The 22,548-nt window shown below is 39.0% G+C and overlaps 1 protein-coding gene and 1 long non-coding RNA gene across 3 annotated transcripts in view; one reads left to right on the top strand and one right to left on the bottom strand.

Moving 5' to 3' along the window:
• Positions 1-22,548, top strand: part of GABRG3 (gamma-aminobutyric acid type A receptor subunit gamma3) — a 562,718-nt gene that overhangs the window by 180,245 nt on the left and 359,925 nt on the right. The window lies entirely within an intron of this gene.
• On the bottom strand, positions 11,565-16,153 carry LOC106999098 (uncharacterized). The gene is made up of 3 exons (XR_013395245.1): positions 15,853-16,153; positions 13,072-13,209; positions 11,565-12,958 (listed from the first exon to the last, which is right to left on the bottom strand). It is a non-coding gene; the product is annotated as an uncharacterized LOC106999098 (long non-coding RNA).

Below are 22,548 nucleotides of genomic sequence, written 5' to 3'. Positions count from 1 at the left end.
TTTTATTTATCAAATGAAAATTTTACCAAAGAATGCTAGCAGAGAAAAGCAAATCAAGTCATACATTCTCAATTCTCAATAAATGGAAAAGCCCAGGTGACAGGGTGATATTTCTCAATAGCATTTGAGACGATGCTGTGGAAAGCTGCGAGTATATATTTTCTATAGACTTGAAAAATGACATTCTGCTAAAGCTGGAAGGATGTTTTGGGGGGAGTGACCATAAGAATAATGTAAAATGTTACATGATTCACTTTGAAATGACTGTTTCTAAAATAACAAGTTGGGTTGCTAACCAGCATTGGGTTCTTCTAAAAAACTGATTTGGATGTTTTTGTGTCCCTCTCTCAATCAATTCATAAATTTGTTGACCTTGAGGTTTGGTGTGATGAAGATAAATACACCTTCGTAGTGTAGAGAAATAACTAGAAAAGGGGAAATTTATTTCTCAGATGAAAGATAAGACAATATTTTGTTACTTTTTGGAAGATATTTTAACACAACCCAGATTGCCATTAACAAGCTTTATGAAATATTAAGAACCCTAACAGTTGGTAAGAAGAATAGAGGAGTCAAGACCCACATAATTAAGATACTCTTCCAAAAAAAGCAATGACAATGCTAACGACAATTGGCAAATCATCCTTTCAAAAATTTGGAAATTAACTACAGGCTTGCGATAATCTAAGTAGCATTTATTCAAGTAAAACATCTCAGTCTTGGGAAGAACAGTGGCTGTGTGGCATCTTAACTTCCCTCACTTTCATGACCCCCTCCCCAGCTCTGAGATATCCTTGAAAACCAGCAGCCCACAAATCATGCTGAAAATCAGCAGCCTAGTAGCCCCTGGAGGAGGCAGCATGGGTCTGTAGTTCCCCTAAAGCAACATTCTTAGAGAATTGTCATTATTCAAACTGTCTGGTAGTTCCCAGGAAGCCACCATTCAAAGGGCATGTCTTTATTTGACCTGAATCAGCGCTCTCCAAGTACAAACAGTCTTTTCTTCAGGAGTACTTGTTGAAAACAATTATTTGTCACAACACCTGCCTTAGATGGCAATACAAGTTGGGGGAGAGAAAGCTAACCAAAAAAATTCAAAGGAAAAGCTGAGGAGTGAGATGTGCATAAGGGGTCTTTGAAAATAGAGAACATATTCCTGGGGATCTAGAAGTTTACGTGTGTGGCATATATGCAGGGCTTTGGGCATGCCCCGTGTTACTTGCACACCCAGAAAATCCCTAAGAAGGCCCTGTGCTCTCACTTATGACTGACCTTGGAATGCTGAGTGAATGCTAATACAGAATTGTAACATACCTATGTGAGAATTGAAGGTGTATTCCCGAAAAGGGTACACAGAGCAACTTGGCAAAGGCTGGGAGATTTATTACTTCTAGGCATTTAAGAAAATTTCTGCCCAACCACTAACTTAGTTAGCTAAGGTGTCAATAGCCACACATAACAAAGAATACGACCTTTACGGAATTAGTTCAGAAAAGCTATTAACAAACAAACAGAAACAAATACAGCAACAAGAAACAGGAACAACAAACCCTGGGAGAAAAAGGAATTTGATACCACAAGATTTGCCACATTATGTTACTTGAAATGCTCTGTTTCCAACCAAACATTGTGAGACAAACTAAGGAAAAATGAGGAATGAACCATATGCATGGAAAACACAGTCAATAGAAACAGTCCCTAAGGAAGTTCAGTCATTGGACTCCCTAGACAAGGACTTTAAATCAGCCCTTAAGAACATTCTACAAACTAAGAAAACCACGTATAAAGAACTAAAAAGGACCGGGCGCAGTGGCTCACGCCTGTAATTCCAGCACTTTGGGAGGCTGAGGCAGGCAGATCACGAGGTCGAGGGATCGAGACCATCCTGGCTAACACAGTGAAACCCCATCTCTACAAAAAAATACAAAAAAGTAGCTGGGTGTGGTGGCGGGCACCTGTAGTCCCAGCTACTTGGGAGGCTGAGGCAGGAGAATGGCTTGAACCCAGGAGACGGAGCTTGCAGTGAGCTGAGATCGCGCCACTGCACTTCAGCCTGGGCAACAGAGCAAGGCTCTGTCTCAAACAAACAAACAAAAACAACAATGACAAAAACTAGTAAAGGTAACTAAAAAAGGTAAATACAATTCCCCCCCATATGAATTTATTCTTATTTGTTTTATTTTTTCTCCTATCAAAATTAAAAACAGCTGCATAAAGCAACAATTACATTCTCTGTTGATGGACATCATAATGTAAAATGATTGAGTTGGTATCATAACAGCAGAAAAGTAAAGAGGGATGGAGCTGTATAATGCAAAGTTTTTATAAATTGTTAAAATTAAGTTGATTATGCGAGCTAGGTTATTGTAAATTAAGATGTTATTTGTAATTCCCAGGGCAGCAACTAAGAAAATAACTAAAAAATAATGTAGTAAAATGAAGTACAAGGGGATTAAAATGATACACTATAAAATATTAATTTAACACAAAAGAAGGCAATAGTAAAGGAATAGAACAAAAAAGACATGACATATAATAAATGGCAAAATGCAGATATAAATTCTACCTTATTCATAATTACATTAAATGTAAATAGTTTAAATGTTGCAGTGAAAAGGCAGAGATTGGCAGAACGGCTTTTAAAAAATATGACCCATATATATGTTGTTTATGAATGACAGTTTCAATTCAAAGACACAAATAAGTTGTAAATGAAAGGACAGAAGGAAGATGTACCTTGGCAACAGTACTAAAAGAGAGCTGGGGTTGCTCTATTAATATTGGACAAAGTAGACTTTAACACTACAGGAGGCAAAAAAGATATACATATATCTTATATGTGTGTATAATGTTAATGTATATAAGTTAATGTATATAATGAGAAATGAGTCAATTCATCAAGAACACATAATAAATATAAACTTACAAGCACCTAAACAAGAGACCCTTAAAATATATGAAGCAAAAATGGACAGAATTGAAGGGAGAAATAGATAATGCTAAAATTGTGGTTGACTTGTTCAATACCTCAATTTCAATACTAGTAAGAACAAGTAAAAGATTAACAAGGATAGAATATTTGAACAACACTCTAAAACAACTAGACCTAACAGACATCTGTACAACCCAATGACAGTGGAATACATATTCTTTTCAAGTGTATTGTAATTCTCCTTTATTCTCTGGGTGAGTGGGGGACATAATTGTATATTATGCCATTAAATAAGTTTTAAGAAATTTGAAATAATTGAAAACATACTAAGTGTCTTTCCCATTCAAAATGGAATGAAATGGGAAATCAACAACAGAAAGAAATTTGGAGAATTCACAAATATGTGAAAATTAAACAGTATACACCAAAATAACAAGTGGGTCAAATCAGAAACCATAAGGAAATTGGAAAACACTTTGAAATTTAAAAATACAGAAACACAGTATGCTAGAACTTATGAGATGCTGCAATGGAAGTGCTTAATAAATAGATAGTTGCAAATGCCTATTTTTAAAAAGTAAGATTTCAAATAAATAACTTTACCTTTCTCCTTAAGCAACTAGAAAAAGAAGAGAAAAATAATCCAAAGCAAGCAGAAAAAAGAAATAATAAAGATTACGTGAGAAATAAATGAAAAAAGAACAGAAAGCAATAAAAAATTAACAAAACCAAAAGTTGGTTTTTTGAAAAGATCAACAAAATTAGACAAACTCTTCGCTACACCGATCAAGAGAAAAAGAGAGTAGATGCACATTACTTAATTAGGGAATGAAAGAGGAGACACTACTACTAACTTCATGGAGGGGGGTGAAAGAATTACAAAGGAATATTTTGATTATTAGATTATAATCTATAATATTTAGATTATCACCTAAATTAGATGCAATTATTAATCTTAATTAGATGCAATAAACAAATTTCTAGAAAGACACAAACTACCAAAACTGAATGGAGAAAAAGTAAAATCTAGAAAGGCTCATAACATAAAAAGAGGTTTATTTTAGTAACCAGAAATCTTACCATTGAGTAAACTGTAGACCTAAATGGCTTTGCTAGTGAATTTTACCAAACCTTTTAACAAAGCTTAACACTATTCTTTGACAAGCTTTTCCTAAAAATTGAAGAGAAAGGAATGCTTCCAAGCTAATTGTATGAGGCCAATATTATCTTGATCTCCAAGCCAAAGATATCACAAAAAATGAAAACTACAAATCAACACCTCATACAAATACAAATACTGTTGCAGAGATTCTCAACAAAACACAAGCAGTCTGAATCCAGCAACGTACAATATTGATTATACACCTGTGACCAAGTAGTATCTAAAAAATGCAAGGATGGTTCAACATAAAAAAATCATTCTATGTAATACTCTGTATTCATAGAATAGGCACAAAAATAACAATCATCGCTATGGGTAGAAAAAAACATTTGACAAAATTAAGCATTCTTCCGTGATATAAATATCCAACATACTAAGAACAGAAGGTAACTTCCTCAACCCAATAAATGTAATCTATGAAAAATCTACAACTAACATCATACTTAATAATAAAAGACTAAAAGTGTCCATCCTAAGATCAGGAACAAGGTAAGAATGTTGCTGTCACCATTTCTATTCATAATTTTATTGGAGGTTCTACCTAGTGCAGTTAGGCATCTATTAATAATTAAAATTATAAAAGTCATATTTTTGGAAAGAAGGAAGTAAATTTATCTTTATTTGCAGATGACATGCTCTTGCATATAAAAAATTAAAAGGATCTACCCACTCCAAAAGACATTAAAATAATGAATGAGTTCAGCAAAGTTGCAGGATACAAGATCAATATAAACAAAACATATTGAATTTTATACATTTGCAATGAACACTGAAAATTAAGAGAATAATTTCATTTATAGTAGTATCAAAAATGTTAAAATATTCAGGAATAAATTTAACAAAGTAAGCATAAAAGATTTATATACTAGGAACTAAAATATTATTGAAACAAATTAAAAATCTAAATAAATGGAAAGACAACTCATGTTCATGGATTGGAAGACTTAACATTGTGAAGATGGTAATAGCTCCAAATTGATCTAGATTCAGTAGAATCCCCGTCAAAATCTCAGCCTCCTTTTTTTGCACAAATTGACAAGCTACTCCAAAAATGTGTATGGAAATTGTAAGCAATCCATAATAGCAAAAACAGTCTTGCAAAATAACAAAGTTGGAGGATTGGCAATTTGCATTTTCTGAATCTACTGCAAAACTACTGCAGTTGAGACAATGTGATGCTGGTAGAAGGATAGGCATATGCATAAATGGAATAGAATTGAACATCCAGAAATAAACTCTTACATTTATGGTTGTATCACATCTCAGATTCTCTTGTAGAACCTCTGGAAGGAGGACAGCCCTGCCAACACCTTGATTTTTGACAAGGGCTCAAGATAATTTACTGGGGAAAAGTGGTCTGGCTTTCCTCTAGGCTTTTGTTTCATTTGAAACAAGGATAAGCACCATCCGGACAGCACCTACCTGAGAAGCTAGCCGTAAATACTCAAAAGGATAAAGTTTTAAGTGCTTGGTTTAGAATTTAACATATACTAAGCAGACATTTATTACTACTGTGTGATCTTGGGCAAGTAGATTAATCTCTGATTTTCAGATTTACTGTGCGTAAAGTAAGTGTAATATCTTTCTTACAAGAGTAACCTGAGATAATGTTAGAAACTCAATAACTACCCCTTAGTCTTCCTTCCTAAAGGTGTCCAGATGTGATATAACCATCATTTAGATGTTTCTTTTGGGAATAGGAAGAGTTGACCTTCTTTCTTTCCCTTTTATCACATTTATTTTTTGTTCTAATTATAAAAGTGATATATTTTTAAATACAGAGGAAAAAATATGAACCTGTTTACACCAAACCATTAAAGTCATTTTCCTTTGGGGAGTGGAAGTGGCAAAATGGGTGTTTTCATTTTGAACCTTATTGTGCTTGTGTAGTGTTTGAATATTTTACAACCAAGTATTACTTTAAGAATTAAAAAATGCCTGTATACTATAAAGCAATATTAACACATTTTTATTTTATCTAGTTCAGCATTTCTCAAAATGTATTCCATAGGCAATAGTTAAAAAGATGTTTCCATAAAAAAAATGTGAAGGTGGGCTGGCTGGCTTCCATTGTCAAATAATTTTGGAAATGCTGTTAAAACACATTTGTTCTTCTCTAGGGCACTCGCAACAACTTCTATCAACTACACTAATCCCAGTGAAAATACAAAATGATTTTGCTACTAACCCTTGCCATTTTTCCATGTAACTCCTACTCACTTATGAGAAGGCACTTTGTGAATTACCTGTGCACTTCACCATTCGTAAGTACCTCACACAATTTGTTACCGGCAGAGTGCAGATGAGGGACCTGAGTTTTCAGCCTGACTACTTACAGCCCACTCTTCTGACTCTGTTAAGTGCAGTCTTTAGTAGCAGGGGGATGGGGGATACCTGGAAAGGAACAGGCATTTCAGAGAAGAGGGAGTTTGGTCAAGCTGCTGAATTGACTGTGAGTTCTCAGAGGGAGGAGTTGAGCAGGGATTTTACTGGGTGCTCAGGTGATGATGAAGAAATCCTGCAAAACATCTCATTTCCAGATTTACTGATTTTCCCAAGATAGCTGAGATGGGTTTGTAAAAATTAAACATTTTATTTTGGGATAGCTATAGCTTTATATACAGAAGCGAAAAATGATACAGGGATTCCTCTGCAGCCTTTACCCACTTCCTCTCAGTGATGACATCTTTCAAAACTACACTACGGTATCACAACGAAGATGTTGACGTTGGTGAAGTCAAGATAGACAGATCCTGTTCACTGCAGGGTCTGTCATGTTGCCCTTTTATGACCACAAACATTTCCTTTATGCTCTCACTCCCTACTTAACTCCTGGCAACCACTAATCTGTCCTCCATTTTTAAATTTTGTTAATTAAAGAATATGACACAAAGGGAATTACACAGACTGCCACCGTTTCTTTTTAATCAACATCTTTCTCTGGAGCTTGATCCAGGTTATTGTGAATATCAATAGATGGTTACTTTTTATTGCTGAGTAGTATTCCATAATGTGGTGGGCAGAATAATAGCCTACCTAAAGATGTTCATGATCTGATCATCAGAACCTGTGAATGTCTTGTGTTACATGGAAAAAAAGACTTTGATGGTGTGATTTGGTTAAGAATCTTGAGATGGAAACATGACCCTGAATTTCTTGGTTGACCTAACGTATCACAAGGGTCTTTATCAGGGAAAGAGAGTAAAAGGAGAGTCAGAAAAATCAATGTGAAAGGAAAGCAGAGGCCAGAGTGATTCTGTGTTAGATTAACTGGACCCAAATGGAAGAAGGAGACCCTGACTCAAGGACTGCAGGAGGCCTCTAAAACCAGAAAAGGCAAGGAAACAGATTTTCCCCTAGCACCTCCAGAAGGAACACGGTCTAGACGACACCTTGGTTGAAGCCCTTTTGGGCGCTGTGTTAAGTTCTGAGAACACTTTATCTATTCTAGGTACCTAGTCCTTTGTTGGATATGTGGTTTGCAAATATCTCCAGTCTGTAGCTTGTCTTGACATCCTCTTAGCAAAGTTTTTCATACAGCAAATTTTCTAATTTTGATGAAGTCTAACCTGTTAACTGATCTTTTTATGGGTCGTGCTTTTAGAGACAGTAGACTTTTTCTTATAGGCCTAAATTGCAAATATTTTCTCCCGTAGTTTTCCTAAAGGTTTTGTAGTTTTATTAATTCTGTGATACATTTTGAATTACTTTTTGATGTAGGTCAAGGTTAATTTTTTTAAAAATGAATGTCCAGTTTTTCCAGCACCATTTGTTTCCTCCATGAATCCCTTTTATGCCTTTGTCAAAAATGAGTTGGGCATATATTTGTGGATGGAGGTCTTTTTGGGTTCTCTATTCTGTTTTATTTATCCATTGTTTTCCTCCACCAGTACCACAAGCTTTTGTTTACCATAGTTATTTATAATTCTTGAATTAGGTAAATTAATTCCTCCAACCTTACTTTTTAAAAATTTTTAAAAATTGGTTTTGCTATTCCTGTTCTTTTGCATCTCCATTTAGCGTGATCGTCTCTGTTTCTACAAAAAGCTTGCTGGAATTTTGATAGAATTTTTATTAAACCTGTCTATCAATTTGCAGAGAATTCAGATCTGTCTTATGTTGAGTTGTTGAAGTCATAAAAACCATCTGTCTTTCAGTGATTTTAGATCTTCTTTGATTTTTCATCAGCATTAAATGTCTTTTCATATCTTTTGTCCTTTTTCTAACTGGATTTTTTACAACATGAAAAATCATTTTGTTCTTTGCATATTCTAGATATGATTTCCATAAGTGCTTTTCAGCAATTATTTGACACCAGTGGAGTGTCTTACAATTCAATTTTTCTTTTATAGTTTTACATTTAAATCTATGATCCTTTTTGAGTTAATTTTTGTATAAGATCTGAGGTGTAAGTCAAGTTTCACATTTTTGCTTATGAATATCTGATTATTTCAGATAGTTATTAAGATTATCTTTTTTTCATTGAGTTGTCTTTGCCTCTTTATAAAAAATCACTTAGCTATTTTTGTGTGGGCAATTTCTAGGTTCTCTGTTCTGTTCCATTGATCTATGTGTCTGTCCCTCTGATAATACCACACAGTGTCGGTTACTGTAGCTATACAATAGGCTATAATATCTGGTAGGGTGATTCTTCCCACACTCTTCTTTTTCAGCATTGTTTTAGGTACTTTGCTTTTACCTATAAGTTTTAGAATAATTGTAGCTCTAGATACACAATATTTTGAAATAATTTTATACAATTTGTGTTAAACTTAACACATTAGTTTGGAAAGACATCTTTACTATATTTAGTCTTCTAATCCGTGAACATGGAATATCTTTTTATTTAGATCTTCTTTGATTTCTTTCATCAGCATTTTGTAATTTTCAACATATATATTCTCGACATTTTTTTTTTCGGTTTTCTGGCTTCTTTCAGTATTTTCTCTTATTCTTTGGTGTTCTGAAGTTTGCTTACATTACCCATCTGTTCTAGTATGTTGTGTACTTCTTTAATTAGAGTCCCTTATATTAATTGTAGCTATTTTAAATTCTCTGATAATTCCAAAATCTGTGTCATATCTGAATCAATCTACTCTGATGCTTGCTTTCTGTCTTCAGATTGTGTTTTCTCTTGCATTTTGACATCACTTGTAAATTTTAGGTGAAAGGAAGACATGATACACCAGTAATAGGAAGTGAGGCAAATAGGCCATTTGTGCGAGGCTTTATGTTAACCTTACTAGGAGTTGGGCTGTGCTTAGTATTTGCTGCAGTATAGGTAACAGGGACTCCTAGTTCTTTATTTTTGCCTCCCTTTCCTGTGGCTTCCTTAAGAATCCCTCCTCATATAGAATCTGTACCTTGCAGGTCTTTTAGCTGCAAATTAATGTCATTTATTATATTGGAGCCCTGTTGATATGTGGTATGGTATGGTGAGGGGGAAAGTTCTATTATCTTATGACCAAATTTGTCTTTTAGTGGCCCTGTATCTTCAGGCTGACTAAATTTTGGTCAAGCAGAGAATCTTTTTCAGTGCCTTTTATTTCTTTCTGTTGCCTTATTGCACTGGCTAGATCTTCTAGTACTATGATGAATGAGAGTTGAGAGTGGACATCCCTGAATTGCTACTGATCTCAAGGGGGGAAATATTCAGTAACTCACCATTACCTGGAATGTTAACTGTATGTTGCAGATGTTTATCAAATTGAGGAACTTCTCCTCTGTTCAGTTTGCTGAGAAGTTTTACTAAGAATGGGTGTTGTATGTTTGATACTTGCTCTGCGTTGTGACTGATCCAATCAGAAAGCCTGTTAATGTGGAAGATTATATTGATTGATTTTTTTAATATTGAACTGGCCAGGAATCCTTGGAATAAACCCCATGTGATCATTGTATATAATTATTTTTATATGTTGCTGAATTCTGTTTGTTAATATGTATCTTTAAGGTTTATGCACATATATTCATGAGGAATATTGGTTTATACTTTTTTTTTGTCCTTGTCTATATTGTTTTGATACCAGGATGATGGGGCTTCATAAAATTAATTAAATTTAGCAATGTTCCTTCCTTATCTGTTTTCTGGAAGAGATTGTATATAATTTGTATTAATTATATTTTTAATGTTTGGTAGAATTCTCCTGTAATTGACACACTTTCTGTCAATTTGTTAGTACTTTTTCACCCTTCCTCTCTTTCCATTCTTCCTGGACTTCCATGACATGAATACTAGATCTTTTGTCTGACTGGTCTCTGAGACTCTGTTTAGTTTTTCAGTCTATTTTCTTGCTGTTTTTTCAGATTGTGCAGTTTCTGTTGTTTTATATTAAGTTCCACTGCTTCTTTCCTCTTTCCTCAGTTCTGCTGCTGAATGCACCAGTGAAAGTTTTTAAAAATTATTTTTGTCACCAACTGTTTTAGTGCTAAGATTTTCATTGGGGTCTTTTTTGCATCTTCTATTGAGAATTTGTTTCTTTGCTGAGCCTTTTTATTTTTTCTTTTGTCTCAAGCATATTAGTAATTGATTGTTGAAGCATTTTTATGATGACTGCTTTTATCTTTTATTATTTTTAAAAATCTTTGCCACATAATTCTAACATCTCTGTCTTCTTGTAGATGTCAACTGATTGTCTTTTTGCCTTCAGTTTGAGATCTTTCTGGTTCTTGGTAGAATGAGCTGAATGTTTTTCAGTTGAAACCTGAATATTTCAGATACTATTTTATGCAACAGTGTGTCTTATTTAAGCTGTCTGTTTTGGCTTTCTTCACCAGCACTCTGGTGAAAAGGGGGTTGGAGTTCATCACTTCCAGGTGGCTATAGAAGTCCAGGTTCCATCCTTGTGTCTATTGACCCTTGGAGGCTGTCTCCTAATCATTGCTGGATAGGGAGGGAGTTCTAGCTTCCCTCTAGGCTCCTGCAGATAGTGCACTGGCTGGACAGGTATGAGTACCTGTTCCCATGGTCTCCAACTATATCATTAGGACAGGAAGCTCATTATTGTTTAGAGGAAATCAAACTCCTGTCTCCCTCATCAGCACTCTGAAACCACCTTAGTTGAGGGATGGGTGCCTTATTGTAGCCCAGTAAGGGTAGAATTCAGGGCTCCTTGCTGAGCCTCTGTGAGCAAGGCAGGTCCACCATTTTATCTATTCTGTTCAGCTAGAAAAGAGTGATTATTGTTTAAAAGTATTCTGTCTTGTTAGGATGCCCCTTTTCTTGTCCTTTAACTAGAGAGAGTAGGCTTCTTTTGAGAATTTTTAAAATTCACATGCATTAGTGTGTCTGAGTTTTTAGCTTCTTCAGTTCCAAATCTGGGATGAAAAGAAAAGAAAAGAAAACCCAAGATACTCATTACCATGTCATCCCTTGGGTCCTGATGCCCTAGCTGGTCTGCCTCTTCTCTAATTCTCACAGTCCTTTTATGATTGTTTTACATATAATATCCAGGGATTTTAGTTGCACTTAGCAAGAAAAGTAGAGACAGGTATCCAAAATATTTGGGTCATGAACATTTGGAACTTACAGATATGATTACAGATAGAATTCAGTGGCGTGGAGTGTTTTCCTGTCTTTTACAGGCTTATTTGCCACAACTGATTTCTAAGCAGTTCATGCTTTGAAGAAGTCCACACCTGACAAGTCATTTCTTCCCATCATTTTCCTGCCTGCCTCTGACATATGTGCAGAATGACATTATTTTCTAAAAGCATGCTGCAGGAGATGAAGACTGCCTCCCCCAGCCTCAAGTCCAACAGAGAATCATATTTCTGAAGTGGAAGAGAAGAATATGTTATTGGAAAAATTATTTGCACTTGCAGGTAGAGAGTATTGCACCATAAAGAATGAAGCACAGGTAACTCGAATTCAGTTGCTGCGTGTCTGGAATGGAAGAGTGGAAACTTATATTTGGGAGGAGAAAAAGACTGAATTCTTTTTAAAAATTATAGTTTGCAAACTCATAAGATCTATCTAGGGTTAAAAAAATCCTTAGGGCACTGAAGTTTTATTCCCTTGTGATAGTTTTCCCCATAATAGTTGGTAATATATGAAATATAAGTTTCTCATGATTCGAATACAGGAATCACAAGCTAAAGAAAAGCCAGTAATAGTTTGCCATTTGACAACAGTGGATTAAAAATAATAGACTTGAATTCTTTTAGGCTCATCCCGTATTTCACATGTCCCCTGTTGTCTATACCCCTGCCTTTCACATATTTTGTTACCAACCTGAACTTTACAAAGCACATGAGATACTTACCTTTGTGCTCAAGTCAATCCCGAGCTTGGAGAATAGACAGACAGGTTCCAACTCTAGTCTGGCCATTACTACCTATGTGAGACCAGGTAAGTTATCAGTCTAAGCTCCTTACCTATACACTGAGGGAAATAATATCACCTGCCTTAGCGATAGTTCTTATGCAGACATATTGCAATATCGATGCGTAAGTGCTCGCCATCATAATCATTACTGTAGTGAGATATCACAACAGACAGGGCAGAATATTAGACTGTGCACAGTGTCAGAAGTTCTGATGTTTGATAGCAGCTCCCCACATGTCCTGTCCATGGAGGTCCCTTGCTGAATATAAATGACAACCAGCTTGTTCCATGTGCACTCATTCATGCTGCATGGAATCCTGCCTCACTTTCCTGAGTGAAGTGGGTGGTGGTCTTACCTTCTTAGTCAGCTCACAAGTACTTCCTGGGCATCCACTTCTATACACAGGCTCTGGCTCCTGGCTGTTACACAGTGAACCAGACCATGAGCTGGCTCTTCGGGTTTTTTCCTTTGCTTTCTTGGGTCAGGTGAAGTTTTCAGGTGGGAGGAACTTCAGGGACGCAGGTGGAAGGGGAAATACAGCTGCGAGGAATAAGACCTGAGCTGAAAGCTATTTAATACATGGAAAACGGTCTGATTGATTTAGGGTAGTAGATTACACCAGGACAGAGAGAGAGGAGGGAGATGAAATATACCTGGATCTGTAAGTCAGACACTGAAGGACATTGTGCAACAGTGGATGGACCGCACCCATGGTGGGGGGGGAGGTGGTGTGTGTCAAGTCTGTCCTCTGGTGCTGAGCCCGTCAATTAAAACCCAAACTGATCCTGTACCTGAGAATCCATGAAGAAGTGACTGTTATCTAAAGATGATTTTCCCTTATTCCATGTTTGTTTTGAAGTGATTTTTCATTTACTCTCAAATTATACCTGTAAATACTGTTTACATTTGCTTTATGTTAAAGATTTTGTGCAATTATAGCAGTAATTAAAAGGAATTACAATAATCATCCCTGTTTTCATAAGATTTCTATGTGAGAGAGACAAATTATTTTATCTTCACCATGGACCTGGGGTGAGTTTCTTTGTAAATAATGTGCCAAGGGTAAGAATAAACTGCTATGTAGCTAAATTAAAAATTTAATAACAAATAAATGACATTATTGTCAAATATTAAAAAAGGGAAACTAAAACCTTCATTATTTCCATGATAAACCATGTCATTTGGGGAATACCTCCATGTTAGGTGAACATATCTTACAGCTGAAATTTTTCATATGGCAAATTACTACCTGAATACTTATTTAGAGAATGGTCTCTCGTTTCACTCTAGTTTGAAAGGTGTTGTCTTTAAAGCCATCATGTTTCTCACCCATACACACTGCCCACCTGTTTCCACCAAAGTGCTGTACTTCATCAGCCACAGGCCATTGTAGTAAGGAAGTCACGTGCAGTGTTCTTTCCACACTGCTCACTTTGCTATGGCACCTACCAAGGACTTTATTTTTTATTTCCTCCTCCTCCTTCCTCCTCCACGCCCTCCTCCTCCATGTTCTACTATAAAGTTTATATTTATCTAAGCAATTTAATTTTTATGGTTAAAATAATAAGATAATACTGAAAGACTTAAAAGAAAAATACAGGCCAGGCATGGTGGTTCATGCCTGTAATCCCAGCACTTTGGAAGTACGAGGCAGGTGAATCACTTGAGCTCAGGAGTTCAAGATGAACCTGGCCAACGTGATGAAACCCTGTCTCTACTAAAATTACAAAATTTGGCCAAGTGTGCTGGCGTGCACCTGTAAACCTAGCTACTGAGGAGGCTGAGGCATAAGAATCGCTTGAACCTAGGAGGTAGATTGCAGTGATCTGAGATTGCACCACTGCACTTCAGCCTGAGTGACAGAGTGAGACTCTGTCTCCAAGGGGAAAAAAAAAAAATCTCCCTCCATCCTGCCTGAACCTGGGTCACTTTCCATTTCCATTCTTTAAGGAATTTCTTCTCTTATTTCCGTGATGTTCCTAGTAATACCCTTATATGAACACTTGATTATTCATTCTCAGCTACATTGATGCCCCTCCTTGAAACATTAGACTTTCCCTCTCTTACACTCTACGCTTCCTCCCCTTGTGTTCCCCCCGCCCACCTCCCAAAGCAATCCTGAACCAAGATTTGGTCAGATACACATTCCCTGCTTACAGTGTTACAGTCATATAATTACTGAACTTTGCAGAATGTCCCAGTGTGACCTGCTTACCTTTTGGGGAGGAGGTCGCATAGATTATGTTTGTCCAGAAGGCAATTAACTCCCTTTGAAAGAAAATAATGTCTGACATCCAAGCACTGTAGTGTTTTTTTGGCAGCTTGGATGGAAGCACACAGCCCTCTCCATGGGTTGGATGGCTTTAACCAGCCTCCATGGCCACAGCCCCTGATCTCGCGCTCCCTCCCATTCCCACAGGGCTGCCTGCCACGGCAGCCCACCTGAACCCCTCACTGTCATCCTGCAAGACCCTCCTGCTCTTTCTGGGTGGACTCCCTGGTTTCCTGGACCAGGTCTTCCCAGTCTCGGTCATTCTGCTTCCTTCCTTTGGTGGAGAATATTCTCCAGGAATCTTCTGAGGAATGTTGCATGGACGGTAACTTTGTGAATGGGTAGAAAATAATTTCCCCCGAGAGTTGTGCAAACATTGATCCACTGCTTGTGGGTGAGTTCTGGGCCATCTTTCCTTAGGTCAGTCTGATTGTGAGCTGCTTCTTGTTCCAGCCACCTTTATCCTCAGCCACAACCAGAAAGGTCTTCTCCCTTTTATTCTGGAATTTCAAATGGTAGTATTTCTGATTTTCTTTTCATTATGCCAAGGACTAGGCAAGTCTTAACTATATGTAAAGTGAAGTCGTTTTATTGTTCAGATTGTTTCATAATTCTTTTATGTTACTATTCTCTTTTATAAGGCTTCTCTTTTTGGTTTTATATTGGGTTTTGGGAAATCCCTTCAAATTTACCTTCTAACTACTGATTTTTTTTTTTTTTTAATTTCTGAAGGATCTTTCTAATACTTAGGATGTTTCTTTTTTACAGCATCCTCCCATTATTTCAATGACCCAGTAACTTTTTTTTCCTCTTTCGGAGGATCTTAACCATAGTTTCTGGAAGTATTCTTCTGGTCTCACGTTGCTTCCATTTGTTCTGGAGTACATCATTCATGATACTGCGTTTCCCCACTGGCCTCTCATTATAAGTACATATGAAACACTCATGGCTGGTTGGAAGTTCTCTGTGGGCCTCATATTAGGATGAAGACTGGGATTTCAGACAGGTACTGCTTGTTAGGATTTCCAGGTCTTTTTACTTTGGCTTGTTAATTTCTGCAGATGGAAGATTTTTTTTTTTCTATTAATTTGTTGCCTGGGAAGTTGCAAACCTACAGACAAAATGCTGGGAGCCTATCAAGGAAAGGGGCTGGTGCACCCACCTGTTGTCTCTGTATGTCACTGAATCCAGGGTCTCTCTGAGTCCGCCTCCAGTCACCAGCTCTGTGGCTTGGGAATCTTGAGTTCTAACCCTTTCTTCTGTTTTGGACCCATTGTATGTAACTACTTAGAGATACATGGAACCTCCAACTCCTGTGGTGCTTCAGAGTTTCCCCTGTCAAAACCTGTGGTGGTCTGAGATGTTACCTTACTTGAAAGCTAGTAAGTTGGCCTGCCATAGTGTCATGGGTTCTGGAAGAAGACAAGAGATGCCTAGGTCAGAGACAAAGGGCATTGTTACACAGCAGGCATTGTGAGCTTCATGTTTGCCTCCGTTCTCCTTGCCCCCCAAGTTCTATGGGGGCAGTGTGAAACAGTCAACAGTTTGTGCCACAGCAGAGGAACCCTGAACTTAGGAAACCTCCATCTTTTATAATGTCTGTTTCATTTTTTAATGATGCTTTTTAATGAAGAAAAGCTCTTAAAGAAGTTCAATTTGCATGCCAATGTTTTTTCTTTTATGTTTAGTGTTTTTGATGTCCTATTTACAAGATATTTGCTTATTTAAAAGTCATATACATTTGTATTTGCTTTTTTCTTAAAATTTGAATATGGTAGCATTTTGAGTATGTTAGCATTCACATTTTGGTCTATAATTCACTTCAAATTAATTTTTACTTGTGGTATGAGGTAAGAGTCAGGGTTCGTGTTTTTCTCTTTGTATTGATACCTAGTTACTACAGGAACATGTATTAGAAAAATTAGTTTAAAGCATGTGCAGAATCTTAAAGACCAGGAGGGTGATACTGTAGTTAATATATCACTGCTTCTATAAACTAAAGGATGTGAAACCTAATGCAGCTGCCATTATTGTGTGCTACCAAATGACAGGCTCCTCAAGGGAAACAAAGATAAAAGATATCCTCCTTATCTTTAAGGAACTTAAAAATATATGCATAGAGATAAACTTTACCCATACACTGTAATGTTATTTGTAAAAGTGAAGGGAAAAGTTATGCAGTAAAACTGATTACATGATTCTCTAAGACTGTTTACAGCTTATTAGTACTGAAGTTGTCCCATCTGACCCAAAATATCTGGGGATGCTTAGGAAAAATTAAGGATATAGGAAGAATTGTGTATTATGACATATTGAGGAATTTCCTGGGAGAGAGCCCAACCCAAGGAAAGCTGTGCCCAGGAAAGATGAACTTGATTCATTAGCAAAGCTTTGGTCCACGGAGTTAGGGATCATTCTGAGTGTCGCATTTGGTACTCTGTTCTTTCCTTGGGTGCCTGAGAAGGAGGTGGTAAGGGGAAAGCTAAAGTTATTTCACTGAAATCATGGTAAGGTATTGGTGTGGTAAAGCAGCCATACTTTTGGCCTTCTTACATACGGGTCTGTACAAAAGGATAAAGTGAATGTCTCCTCCCCGTGTCACTGGCCACTGGGCAGCTTTGGTCCTCGTGGGCTACATGGAATGGTAGTGGCACCTTTTCGACGTGGTAGGCAGGTGCCAGATTGGATGCAGTACCTGGCGGTAATGGATATCAGTGGTATCCAATGGAGAAACACGCCAAATGGAAAAGGCAGTGCCTAGCGTTTTCTGGAATAGGAATAGAGAAAGAAAATGGGCATCGCATGGTGACTGGTCAGAGACTGGACTGGGCTTGCTCCTTAGCATGTGGGACGCATCCTCTGATGCCCTGAGATACAGCTGATGAGCTGAAGAAACATTGGCAGGAGGTATGAGGGTTCTGCATTCACAGTTGGGATAAGGGACCAGCAGAAAAGTAGCTTGCACACTTGAGGGTAAGGCAACATCATCGTTTTTAGAATTTAAAACATTGACATCCTCCTCCTTATTTGATCTTAGTAACAACCCCAGGGACTGCAGCTGTTTTCTAAAATGAAGAGCTCCACGTGATTACATGGAGGTTATGAGATTCACCTGTAATCTTAGTAGGTGACCCAGCTCTGGAGCCTGGGCTGGTGGCCATCACTTTCGCTCTATTCTTCTTGCCCTCGCCAGTCTCAGTGTCCCATGTGGCTGCTCTCCCCATTACCTCTCAGCTCCCCGGATCCACCTGCCTACCAAGCCCCGTCCCAGACGAGCTCTACTGAAACACACCTCTCACCACGTCTCATTTCTGCTCAGTGTCCTCAGATATTCCTGCTGCCCTCTAAATTAAATCCAGGCTGGGCACCGTGGCTCATGCCTGTAGTTCCAACACTTTGGAAAACCAAGGAGGGAGGATTTCTTGAGGGCAGGACTTGAGTTCAGCCTGGGCAGCTTAGCCTCAGCCTCCCAGTAGCTAGGACTGCAGGCGCATATCACTCTGCCCAGCTAATTTTCCTGTTTTTTGTATAGACGGGCCTTGCTCTGCTGCCCTGGCTCCAGAGTGGGGTCACCTACTAAGATTGTAGGCAAATCTCATAACCTCCGTGTGATCACGTGGAGCATTTCGTTTTAGAAAACGGCTGCAATCTCTTGGGCTGTTAGTAGGATCAAATAGTTAATAAGAGGCCGAGACCAGAAGATCGGTTGAACCCAGGAGTTTGAGGTTACAGTGAGCCTGGGATTGTACCACTGCACCCCAGTGAGACCCCATCTCATAAATACGTAAGTCAGTGCTTCTCAGCATGGTGGCCATATCCACACACCATTTTTTAATCTCTGACTCTCTCTTATTCTCCAGCCAAACTGAGTGATTTCAATTTTCCAAACCTCTTGAGCGTCCCCAAAACTTTTGTGAACTTACCTCTCCTAATGCAAGCATCACTCTCTACCATGCGTGAGTGGGCTTGCTTGTCTTAACCATTCCACGAAGTGAACGGTTCTGTGTGGCAGGGAACGCGCAGGTCTTCTGGGCACTTCTCCCCTGCAGGGGCTGGGAGGGCCTGTGAGGGGGGCCGCTGTCGCTCAGCTGCACTTAGGAGCGGACCAATTCAGTTACGGGGGGATGGAAAGAAGGAAATGTCAGAGGGACCTATGTCCACGTCCACAGGCAAATTTTGTTGGCATTACACAGAATAAATTAGAATGCTTCACACATAAACATTCCAAAATTATTTTCCCACTTTTACTTTGAAAATGTTCAAATGTAAAGAAAAGCTGAAAGAATAGTATAATAGACACCTATTTACCCTTTACCTAGATTCACTGATTGTTATCCTTTACCACATTTACTGTCTCTCCAAACACACACACACACACACACACACACACACACACACACACACAGCTTCTCTGTTGCTAATTCTTTGAAAGTAAGTTGCGGACATTACATGTCAGCCCTGAATATTTCACATGTACCACCTAAGAATGAAAACATTCCCCTGCATCTTCATGATACAGTAAATCAAAGTTGTCATTTAGTATCGAATCCACAGTCCAAAAATACTGCCACCCCTAATATTACTATTAATTGGTATTAGCACATTGGTGTTAGTATTAGCACACAGGACAAATACTGCTACTGGGTTCTCAGTTGCAGCTGAAAGATCTTTCATAGCTGTGTTGGTTTGATCCAGGAATCAAAGCTTCACCCTTGACATTTTTACTTGTTGTGTCTCTTCAGGCTCTTTTGATCTAGATGGGCGCCCTCCTATTCAATTTGATGTATTTGTCATGGCATTTACTTTCCTGAAGATTCCCAGGCAGTGATCTGTTAGACGGGTAAAATGTCCGGCATTCTGCAGTGTCTCATTCCTCTATCATGATGAGGTTTACGTGGAACCTTTTGTGGCAGTAATATCACATTGGTGAAATCATTTTAAACATTATCAAGTATTGCACTGACCACCGTTTTGAAAGGGGGTCTTTGCGTCGTAATCTGTACACATTCGTTAGTTCTTTACAAACTAGGGAAGTGATGTTAACACAGGTGGGCTTTCTCTCAGTGGAAAGTGATGTGTCTCGTGTCAAGCGACGTTGCTTCATCAGGTGTTTAGAAGGGCAGGTCCAAAAGCAGATCAGTAGTCAATCTTGGATAAGAACTTTTTTCAAACCATTCATATGCGTCTTCTCCAAGACATCTAGGATGGCAAAAGTGCTTCTAAATATTTTTACTGGCGACACTTGAAAAAATACAGAATTTAGAATTTGACATACCAAAAACTGATGGTTCTTGAGATCAACCATTCAGGGCTATTTAGTTGCTTCTCCTAGATAATTTTCTTTCCTTTTTGCCTGATGTGAGGCAGGTGGAGTAGGGCTTCATGCCAGAATACCTTGTGACAGGTATTAGACAGCAGTGCTGGGGAGGTCACCTAACCCAGCATTCCAACTCCGCCCAGCCGCTAGTCCCCACCAAGCGCATGATGACCTCCATGACACAGCCTCTGTGTCAGAGCGTCTTTGACCATTGAAATGCTGGAAAATTCTGTGTGAAAGTGTCTTGACTCTTTCACTGGTCAGTCCAGGTTCTAATTCTTGTCATGCTTTGTCCACCTTAAAACCTTCAAATATCTGAAGATTGCTCTTACATTCTCCAAAGATGTTCTTCTCCAGTGTCAGCATCCTGAGCTCCTTCTGCCTTTCCTCCTCAATCTCCCAAGTGCATGCTTTCTGCTTACTTTCTCCTTAACATGTGTGCTCTAGCATTCTGTCTCCCCTCTCTTCCTTTCTCTCTACAGTTCTTTCCTCACACGTTTATTTAAGTCTGCCATGCACACGTCATGCCTGTGAAAACCGAGACAAACTGCTGGTCCTTAGGGAGCTCACCAGTCAGTGAGGGGAGGATCAGGCCAGCAGAGGATGCTAATGACAGCGAGATGGCACCTGTCTGGGGCACCTGTCACACCTGTCGCAAAGGAGGAGGTGGTCGCTAGCCCTAGAGGAAGAAAAGGCAACCTCAGTATTGGAGGAGTGGCTGTTTTCTAGGGAGGGGTGGGCATGGCATAAGTCCAAGGAGGGGGAGATAGAAGAAGACGTGCAAAACTACAAAGCTGGGGAGAGCAAGATACCAGAGAGGGGGATGGGGTGGGACGCAGCAAACCAGCACAGTGAGCCTTCTGAGCCTTTCTCGGTGGCTCTGACTACGTCTTTAGGCAATGCGAAGCTTGCAGAATGAGATTCACATTAGAGAGTAGTAACAGGGACAGACACACCTTTTATTTTAGAAGGAAATTGGATGGAAAATGCACCCATATCTGTCTCCATATGAGACAGTGAACTTTCTCAGCTAATGTTCACTTATAACAGAGGGGGAAAAGTACAAAAAGAAGTGTATTCTTCTTTTCTTTGAACAGTTTTTCTTATAGTATCTCAGCTGATTGCAAATAGAATATCACCATTAATTCCATTTTATTATTGATTTGCTCTTTTGAAAAATCAATTTAAGAAATGCCCTAGTGTGGACAACACCTGTCTTCTTTTTGGGTTTTAGAGTGGTTTGTTATTTTGTAGGAAGAGTAAAGGTGTTTTTGTCTCCTTCTTCCTGGTTTGAGGACTCTTCAGGGGAGCCTCTAGGGTAATAAAGGTCTTGCAGGGAGGCCCCTGCCTGCGCCCCTGGCTTGGCCCATACATGAAGGCCCTGTGTGGAATAATGCCTTTCAGCCCCCATGACTCACAGCCCACCCCTTACACCAACAGGCACCAGCCACACCTGTGATGTTGCAGCTTCCTGCAAGGAACTGGGATTGGAGTGGCAAAGCAAACAGCTCCTGCTGTGTCCTGGGGAATGAAGACACTCCACTTATTATTACAAATAGATTATGCAAATAAAATCACAGTGTTACCCAGTGCAGCAAAGAAATCCATTATACTGCAGGGTGCATGTCTCAACGCAAAGAAGAAGCACTGAGTTCCTTAGCACATATTTTAAAGAGGTGATAGGATGTCTCTTGTGGCCTGAAAACCCACTCCCTTGTCACCTCCGGGGACTTCATGTTGCAACAAGACTATTGAAAACCGAAGAGAAGCAGAGCCTTATTCTCCCTGGGTTTAACTCTCTTGCTCTGTGTGACCTGCATTAATTTTGCTCAGCTCTTCTGAGTAAATACTTCTTCAGCGATCAGCCCCTCTCTCCAGGCCGTCTCACGTAGAGCAGGGGCTGTCTTCTCATGGCTGTGTCCCCAGCTCCTGCACACCCAAAGCTTAGTCTCTGTGCTTCGTGCCTGTTGGCTGGGTGAATGGCTGAAGGGATGACTGCAGATAGCCCATGCCCGAGGTCCCGTGGGCCTCGTCTGTCATGGGCCCCCTGATTCTTTTCCTCTCTTTCCTCGTCTGCTAAAGTAAGAAGTACATTTGTCTTTTGTCCTTTAGAGCACTTGGCCATTTGAAAAGTGCTTTCTCTCCCTGGACTTATCTGACTATAGCTCCCGTGAGAAAGGCAGGGTGGACATTGTCATCCCATGTAGAGAAAGAGCACCCGAGGTGCAAAAACCAAAATTAAAACCAAGACATCCTGGCTGGGCTCAGCTTAGCCGTGCTCACTGTCTGCTTCAGCACTGCCCACATATGGTGGGTGGCTCAGAGTGAGGCTATTGTCCTTAGTTAACAGAGGCTAAAACTCATCAGATTTTTTAAATAACATAAATCCTTCCACCTACTACTAGTTGGAGTTCAAAAATGAGAACCCTCTCAAGGGTGCCCACCTGGAGTGCTCCAGAGGAAAGACAAAGCGGAAGAAACGGCTGCTCCTCCTCCGATGTCCTCACTCCAGCTTGACCTCCCAGCTGTGCAGGCCTCCCC

This window comes from Macaca mulatta, chromosome 7, assembly GCF_049350105.2.
Source record: "Macaca mulatta isolate MMU2019108-1 chromosome 7, T2T-MMU8v2.0, whole genome shotgun sequence".
In the NCBI taxonomy this organism is placed as follows: Eukaryota; Metazoa; Chordata; class Mammalia; order Primates; family Cercopithecidae; genus Macaca; species Macaca mulatta.
The sequence above is the reverse complement of the archived record's forward strand: the minus strand, read 5'-3'. Positions and strand labels throughout refer to the sequence as shown.